This window comes from Carassius auratus, chromosome 1 (assembly GCF_003368295.1).
Source record: "Carassius auratus strain Wakin chromosome 1, ASM336829v1, whole genome shotgun sequence".
In the NCBI taxonomy this organism is placed as follows: domain Eukaryota; kingdom Metazoa; phylum Chordata; class Actinopteri; order Cypriniformes; family Cyprinidae; genus Carassius; species Carassius auratus.
The window spans coordinates 25,841,548-25,851,188 of record NC_039243.1 but is presented as its reverse complement, the minus strand read 5'-3'; the positions used below and the strand labels follow the sequence as shown (position 1 = coordinate 25,851,188).

General features: G+C 33.9%; 2 long non-coding RNA genes across 2 annotated transcripts; both read left to right on the top strand.

The window, feature by feature from the left end:
- The first annotated feature begins 4,738 nt into the window (after positions 1–4,738).
- Positions 4,739–6,801, top strand: LOC113062582 (uncharacterized). The gene is made up of 3 exons (XR_003278597.1): positions 4,739–4,972; positions 6,422–6,580; positions 6,741–6,801. It is a non-coding gene; the product is annotated as an uncharacterized LOC113062582 (long non-coding RNA).
- A 535-nt stretch (positions 6,802–7,336) lies between these two features.
- LOC113062113 (uncharacterized) lies at positions 7,337–8,874 on the top strand. The gene is made up of 2 exons (XR_003278523.1): positions 7,337–8,398; positions 8,478–8,874. It is a non-coding gene; the product is annotated as an uncharacterized LOC113062113 (long non-coding RNA).
- The last annotated feature ends 767 nt before the right edge of the window (positions 8,875–9,641 follow it).

The following is a 9,641-nucleotide window of genomic DNA, read 5'->3' as shown; positions in this document are numbered from 1 at the left end:
TCATGCCTATTCAAACTGTGTGCACCTCAGAATATTTATTTTAATTTATTGTAGGATTTTCAAAGCAATGTCGGATAGATATGCACCTTTGCATATCTATGTTTAACACAGTATTTTTATATACCTTATATACTATCCAATTCCTTTCACAAATTCCAACAGTCCTAGTAGCATGGAAATAAATTGTAATAGTTTTACAATTTTTTTGTTTGTTTGTTTGTTTGTTTTTTTGAGTAGCTTAATACAGGCTACTGCATACTGTATTATATTTTTTTTTTTGTGAAAAAGTATACAGTATGCTTAAAAATGTCTGATCACTTGAGTCGAAATGTGCATTTTAAAAATCTGAATTATTTTATTTTATTTTATTCTATTTTATTCAGTGGTGGACAGTAACGGAGTAGCTTTACTTCGTTACTGTACTTAAGTACATTTTTCAAGTATCTGTACTATACTGGAGTAGTTTTATTTTGAGTAACTTTTACTTTTACTTCACTACATTCCAAAGCATAAGATCGTACTTTTTACTTCACTACATTTCATAAAACATATCATTACTCCCCATAATATATCACGTGCTCCGACACGCAGAAACGGTGTCTGATTCATCATGAACGAACTGAGTCTTTTCAAAAAAATAAACTTTTAAATCGGATCGCAAATCGCACCAAACGATTCGTTTACTAATTAGAGTGATCCGATTGCAGCTCTTCTGGAGTCGACCACTCACTGATTCGAATGAACCGTTTAGTGCGAGTCAGTAAGAACCGGGAGATCTTCTGAGCGCGTGTGCGTCTGATGTTGCTAAAAGTAAGTTATTGATGTCGAAATTTAGGATTCATTATTGTAACTGAAAATCATATTTAGGTCAAAATTGTCAGTTGTTTGGGAACTAAATCCGCTGTAAAGAGTGATACATTTAAGCCCACTGAAATGCTCGAGTGCAGACGATGCAGACACATCAATCAGCGTCTCTGTGTTTTAGGTTAAAAAAAATCCATTAAATTAACACGGATTAAATCAAATAACTTGTGTATGTTCAAATCCCCCGCTGCCGTAATATTAACAGTTTTATTAAAATGCTAACAGGTCCTATGTGACGTCTGTTTTTATAATGTTTATCAACAGTAACGTTAGGCCTATATTGTTTGGATTAACTAGTCTAGACGAGTAGACAGACATGAATGTTTATTCATAACCGTACTGAAAATAAGTAAATATTGTTAGCTGATGATAACTGTCTAGCTAACAAGCTTGCTGGTGCTAACTTGAGGTATTTTTATAAATAATTTACAAATATTTTTATTCAACAACCAATATATATATATTACATCTAGGGACAAAAGAAAGGATGTGATGTTCAGAACATGGTAACTACAGTAATTATCAAAGAGGGGAAGAGATGCCCCCTGTTTGGCTAGGGGTGTTTTTACACCACAGACAAGATTTGAGAAGGAAAAATCGTTATGAAAATATAATTATATTTTCCTTAAAATTTTCTTCCTAACTTCAGGCCTTATTATCATGTCATATATTACTGTGATGTTCTGTAAAACAACAAACTTTAAAATACTTTGTTCTTACTAGTGAAAATCAGATGGTCAACTGTGTTTTCTCTCAGGTAAATCACAGTGTAAGCTTCACAGTGAACATCACTCTCATCAGCGTAGTCCATATCAACAACAAAAATATAACTTGACTCCATATAGTGGTTATTTTGGAAAAAAAATCCCAGGTATTTTAAGCAGTATGATTATATAAAAAAAAGTGCTAATATAAAATTAAATTAAGTAGCCTATATGAAATTGCAAACATCTATCTTTCAGTACTTTTTAAATTAAGTACATAAAAAATTGAGTACTTTTGTACTTTCACTTGAGTAAAATTGAAAAAGGAGTACTTTTACTTTTACTGGAGTAATATTTTACTATACGTATCTGTACTTTTACTCAAGAACTTGATTTGTGTACTTCGTCCACCACTGATTTTATTTTATTGATTTATTTTGTCACACTGAAAATGGAAGGTCAAGTCAAGCACATTATAGTATTACATGCAGTGTGGTATCTAGGTCATCCAGAATTTGTATACAAAATTTGTAAACTGCACACTGTATGCATACTGCTGTCTTTCAAAGATAATAGGTCGTACTCAACATTCAAATGTGAATGTTGAACATCACAGCAAATCACGTTAAATTCCAGATAAATATTGCAGTTAAATTAACAACTTTTAGAATGATGGGTTTAAATCTTTCAGTTTTGCTCTTTCTCCTGTGCGCTGCCTCCTTTTTCCCTCACACACAAATTGCAGTTTACAGCTATTATGATTCCTTATCACCTTCAGGTATGCTAAAAGTTTAAAGATCAGCTCTCTGTTTTCTCTAAGTGTGTGGGGGTGCGTGTGCCTGCCTGCACAGGAACAGTGTCTTTGAAAAGCAGATACACACACACACACACACACCGTTTCTGTTCTCATTCTGTTCTGCAGAGAGAGTAATTACTTTTCTGGGCTGCTTGGATGCTTTGAAAAGGCAAGCACGCGTACACAAGTGCTCACACAGTTTTTGAAATTCTCTGGAGGACATATTCTCTTGTGGCTCACTGAAATTTACTCAAAGGCTTTTTTCACCACATAAGCATTCTTAGTATTTTATTTATTTATTTTGCTATTTTGTTATTGCTCTCTGAGGTGCTGATTGGAGAAAGTATTAGCTGGGAGACAACAAAAATACAAAATCTCTAAATAAAATGGTTCACTTGAAGTTTTCCCCAGGGCGGGAGTTAATCAAGACTCAGAAAATGTGAGTTGGTTAACCACCCCCCACCCCCATTCAACACACACACACACACACACACACCACATGCACAGGTGTATACCATCACAAACACACATTAATTCCTTAGACTCTCTTTCCTCTTACACAAGAGGAAAGAGTGTAAGAGGAAAGAGACTAAGGAATTAATGTGTGTTTGTGAGGGTATATACCTGTGCATGTGGTGTGTGTGTATATATATATTGTTGTTGTTGTTGTTTTTCCACTATTTTACTCTTGATTCAAAGCAAGATGTTCAATGTTTGGCTGGTTAACATGATCTTCCAGTGCCCTTGCTGTTTTGAACTGTTCAGAACTGCACCATTCTGGATTCATCATCAATCAATTTATTATTATTATTATTTATTTATTTATTTATTTTGCTAGGAATGTAAACCAAAAATAATTAATTATATTATAACATGCTTCAACCTGTACAGATTATTTTTGAGGACTCTTAAAAGCATGTAATTGATATTGATATTTTTCTGTGTTTTAGAAAAGTAAAGTCATCAACACTGAAATCTGATTGGATATTTTATGCGGGAGAATGGGAATTTTGCTCTTAAATAGATAAACCAAATTCTCAAGACACTAGTTTCTTGTATTTAATTGAATAAAAGTTAATGAAAATAGAGTATTTTTGCAGATGTGCCTCAAGGGTATATAAATGGACCATTGGTTTTATTCCCATCTCATTTGTGTATAATTATAGTCCCTTTATGTGTTCAGGCACACTTGTGTATGTGTGGGTGTGTATTTGACTTGTGTATGTGTGTCTGTATTTGAAGAGGACAGACACTGAGGACATACACTCTAGCAGGATGACTGAGAGAGAGGAAGTTGATGTAAGAGTATGTACCTTTGTGTCTAGAGTGGCATTTACTTCAGAGAGAGTTTATATATTTACTTCTTACACAGTGGAGTGTCCAGTGAATCCCTACCAGTATTTGTCCTCACAATCCACAACCACTATATGACAAGTGGCATGACATTTTGTCTCTTTCTTGGTTTCTTTTTCTTTTTTTTTTCTTCCCAAGCAACTAAAATAGATTATATATTATATAAATTATACATATATTTTAACACTCTCTACATAAGCAGTGTAATGTGAGTTTGACAGAAGTTTTTAGGCTGTGTCTTTGTAAAATCTTCTTTCTCATTTGTCTCTGAATTACTATTTTTTTTACAAAATTCTTTACCATCACCTTAGCAAGATAATGCTTTGTAAGATTCTTGGTGATTGAAAGTGAAAAAAAAAAAAAATAATAATATATATATATATATATATATATATATATATATATATATATATATATATATATATATATATATATATATATATATATATATATATGTGTGTGTGTGTGTGTGTGTGTGTGTGTGTGTGGTTTGTCTGCATTAATTAACATTGGAGGGAACTGAATTAAGTAAAGTAATCAGCTTAATCAGGCTTATGAATATAAACCTTACTGAAACTGACATGATGCTCTTATTTATGTACAGTTGTGCTTTAAATATGTTTTGCTACATATTTTGGTTTGAGCATTGCTGTTTTCTGGTGTTAAACTGTTGTTTGCTTGGTACTGTACATTTTTACACGCATATTTAATGCACATTTTATTTAGAAACTGCTGCTTTAAAGCAAAAAAATTAAAATACTTTGTTTTAATTAGATTTTTTTAAATAAAATGAACTCATTATACAATGTAATGCTATCACTGCATATATATGTGCTTAGAAGAAAAAAAGAAGAAATAATAAAAAAAGATGATTTAAACAAGTAAACTGTTCCTGCAGATTACTTTTAATAAATCTTGAATTTTAACCAATTATTTATATTTATATTTTTAGACTGGAGAAATATTGGGTTTTTAAAGTTACAATATGTTGCATACACTCAAAAAAATGGTTTTCCGGCACTGTTCGTTTTACACATATATGTTTTGTTAAAACAACACAAATATATTTAGTTTTCCGACAAAACACAATTGTATTGTGTTTAATCAACTTAAAATGTTTAATTTTAAATTTTACTTAATTATCAATCGTTAAAGTAACGTAAAGGGTTTAATTTCGTGATTCAAAAAAAACCGGAAGTGACGATTTCCAACGCATTTGATGACGGTGTGGAGGGGAGCAAGAGGTATCAGTCAGGTAAGAAAATCTAAAGTTTTTATTGTGTTAAGTCAAAGTCTTTAATTTCTCTTAGAGTTTCTGTTTTGGGGTGCTTTTGTTTTGCAGTCTAGTATTGTGTAATCGGTTTATTGCACCGTTAATAGATGATTTTGAAGCGTTGGGAGATGTGAAAGCGCACGACTCTCTGTAATGTATTTACTTTAGTATATATATATATACACTAGGGCTGAAACAATTACTCGACATTATCGACAACGTCGACGATAAAAATAAAATTTTCAGCAAATGTTTTTGAGTAACGTTAGTGGTTTGATCTCGTATCTGCCTGATTTGAAAGCCTGCATTAATGCATTTTGACCAGTGTGGCGCTGTAGCGCAAGATTGTAATACACTCTCCTGATTCAATTAAAAAGAAGAAGATAGCACTTCAGTTTGAGGCAAACCGACCCGATCCGAACCTTGGATGAATATGTAAATATATACTGCACGCCTTCCTCTCAATAACTGCATAAACACAACAAAAAACTGACCGCGATGTAAAAGCAGCTCTTAAGAACACAGCGATGTGGATGTTTGCACGAACTCTGAGGTTCTCCAGGCACTCCAGTAAAGAAAAGTCCAGTCACGTTTATTTATATAACAGTCCTTTATGCAATCGATAGCTTTTCAATATTAAACATGAAAATACAGAGTAAGTGTCGCTAGAATTATAACTTGATTTCCTTTTATAAAGCAGCTCTCCGGTATGGAGCTAGCTAATAATAAAATCATTTTATAAGTGGGTCTTAGTTCTGCGCTAGATCAAACCAAACTGTTTTGATTATCATAACCCAATAAGGTATTTTAAGAGAGATTGTATTTATTAATAAAATGTTTATCCAAAAATAAAACGTCCTATCACTTACCTTTACTTTATATTATACATATGGCTTACAATAAGAGATGTTAAGAGACAGAATGATTTGTCATTCAGCTACTTCCTCATATAACTAATCAAATGGCGAATAGGAGTTTCTCTCTTATCTCATTTTGTGTGCAAAATATATTTGTATAAATTAATTGTATTAGTAATACATAATGACTTTAAAAAGTGGAAGTAATTACCTTTATTTGTTATAATATGTATATTTTAACTAATTTAAAAAGATAAATAATCAATAAATGTCCAACCATGAGATGTTGACCGAGTTTTGAGAGCCCTGGCTCAGCACAGTGGGAGTATTTGAAGCTTTGTTTATGAACATGGCGGTGTGGTCATACAATGACTTTAAACCGGACACTACTCTGAGCTGTTCACATTATACATATGCTCCAGATATGTAATCAGGTCCTCCTTTAGGAATGGTAAACATGACACTATTCATCACTCACACAAATAAATCACTTAATATTTTGATCATTGAATTGGTTTTTGCTGTTCAATTTTTTTTTTTTTTTTTTGTAACACATTGCACTTCATGTGTACAGGTTTGTGCAGAATTTGAGACATCCAGAATTACCATAGGCCCATTAGAATCAACAATCTTTGCCAAACTTGATTCGGACTGCAAAATTTACGAAGATGTTTTCATACTGAAGAAGAGACCTTGGACAAATACTGAAACCCTCTTGGTGCCCACTACACAGGTAAGAACAACTGCACTCAACACAACCTTGTATTAAAACATTATTCTCTCACTGGTTACTGGAAATTGACAAAAAAAGACAGATAAGATAAGGTTTATTAATACAATAAATACAAAATATGTGGTATATCTATAAACTGATGGATTTATTTTGATGCAAGGCAGGGGTGTCCAGACCTGCTCTAGGAAAGCCAGTGTTCTGTGGGGTTCAGCTCTAACACACCTGCCTGGAACTTCAGGTAAGACTTTTTTGTTTTAAAATTCCCAAGAACCTTGATTAGCTGGTTCAGGTGTGTTTAAATGGCTAGATCACCCAAAAATAAACATGTCATTATTCACCCTCATGTCGTTTCAAACCCGTAAGACCATCATTCATCTTCAGAGCACAAATTATGATATTTTTTAAGGATGCCCCGATCATGATTTTTCATGGCCGATACCGATTTCTTTTACAAGCAAACTGGACGATTTTTTTTTTTTATCTTTAAGCAACAAACAAGAAGGAAGGACAGTCCACAGTCTACAGTCCAAAATTGAGGGAAAGCTCAATAAAGCCCCTTTCACACTGCGATTCCGGCAAATACAGATCCCGTAACGACACGTGACATCAGGGCGTGACGTGTAATGTACGAGTCGAAAACATTAGGCATGTAATACTTTCACTGAATCTGGCGAACGATCTCGGTGTCACCGTGGAAAGTGAGGAACTAACTGATCTCTGCTTCATACAGTTTGCACTTTTTTTTTTTCAGTGAACGTTGATCTTCCTTCAAAACAGCCAGTAAAAGAGTCACACGATAATGTCATCACTACGACACGGCATTAGATCTGGCTTTTGTTCACACAGCGCTTGTCCCGGGATTGAACCCAGCAATGTTAGTACGTCCCCGACCCGAGTTCAATGCTGGAATCAATCTCGGGATGTGTTTGCTTTCACACAGAAGTAATGTAGTCGGAGCACGCGGGCGCACTTCCGGAAAAATCGGCTGAAAAAAATTCCAAAGACCGGCCGATTACCAATTGCGTATTTAAAGCAAAAACCGTCTGGTTTCCAATTTATGGCCGGTCAATTGGTGCATCCCTAATATTTTTATGAAAATGCGAGAGATTTCTGAACCTCCATAAAGGCTGCAATGCAACTGAAATGTTCCCAGAGTCATAGTAAGGACATCAGTAAAACAGTCCATGTGGCATCAATGCTTCAACCACACTTTTACAAAGGTACAAGAATACATTTTGTGCAAAGAAAACAAAAATAGCGACTTTAATCAACAATTCTTCTCCAAATCACATATTCTGCCATTATGGACAGTAACAAGAGGCATGAACATTGCTTTCCTCTGCGTGTAATCAAGGCTCAGTGCAGGCGTGTTGTAGGTCAGCAGCACCATGTGCATGAATTATTTACGTGCTGTTGATAATGGTGGAAGATGCGATTTGGAGAAGAATTGTTGAATAAAGTCGCTGTTTTAATTTTGTTTGCACAAAAAAGTATTTTTGTTTACTTTGTAAAATTATGGTTGAACCACTGGTGTCACATGGACTGTTTTACTGATGTCCTTACTATGTTTCTGGGTCTGGGAACATTCCAGTTCTGTTGTTAACCATACAGGGTCCAGATGTGTAACATTTTCCACTGTAATGTTTGTTAGAATCCCATCTTGACTGCTTGCCTGGATTTCCCATAAGAAGATGAATGACTGACTTTTTTTCATGTAATTTTAGAAAAAAAAAACAAAGGCTAAATTTTGTTGTTTTCATCTTCAGACTAATGAAATTGAAGTATCCAAATGAAGACCCTAGCAGTATGGAGTATATGGTGAGTTCAAGGTTAATAAATTATTTGTTAAAGTTAATACACAAGAATTTGAGTTCTCCATCCTTTTAAATACTTCTAGGATAGAGACGTTGCCGGCAATCAGGAGGTGATCCAGAAGACTCGTGGGAATCTATTTGAAGCTGCATCATTGAAGACAGTCCAGCAGAAGTTGGAGTTTTAAAGGATAAAGTTCTTCAGGACCTATAGCAGTTTACAGTCTGTAAAACCATGTTGCTGGGACTGATTTATGGACTGAACTTGAGCAACCCTCCTGAACTCAGGTACACATTTGGAATACTGAAGAAGTTATTTCTGGAGCCACTTCCTGTTCCTGGAATAAGGTTTGATTGGTTGCCCATGAATGCCAATTAGAATTGTATTTGCTATTTTGTGTAATTTTGTAATGTGGTTTAAACTGTATTTTACTGTGTGTAATTATTTATTGCTTGTTTAACAAATACACTTTGATCATTTGTGACATCTTGTCTTTTGTCTCATTACAAGACAAAACATACAAAAAATGCTTTGTTGAAGGGAGTAACTTCAAAAAGAAAATATTGTGTTAAAGTAACTAGAACTAATTGTGTGGAACCACTGTCCATAATTGAAATGAGTAATTTGAAACAAACCTCCTTATGTTGATAGAGTGAAACAAATTTGGCTAGATTGTAATAAACCAAAACATGTTGGGTTAACTTAACCAGTTTAAGTTGAAGCAAAGTCAATAAATTGAGTTGGTTGAACATTACTATTTCACATAGATTCTACCTCATTCAGTTGTGTTGTCACAACACAAGAAGTTTGCATAGATTCAAAAAATTCCATTAATGTTATCAAAACACAATTTGGTTGTGTGGAACCACTGTCCATAATTGACTTAAGTAAGTTTAAAGAGTCATTTTTTTGAGTGTACTTGTTGCATAAACAAACTGAATCTTTGTCTAAAAATGGCCAAAACTGTGGGAAAGTGATATATATACTTAAATCACAAGTCAGTCTTATTGAAGATAATATTGTGTTGTTTGTTTTTAACTAATGATGGCATTCTGAACTGTGTCTGAACTGAATCTGAAAGAATCTATCTCTGTCGGAAGGATTTTATGAACTTTGGGAACTTTACAGGGGGACAGCTTTAACTTCTTAAAAGTATTCTGCAATTCCTTTTTTATTCTTGTCAAATAGGGACTTTTTCTTCTCCTTAAGCCTAGGCCTCAGATGCACTGATTGGCTAATTGAACTTAGC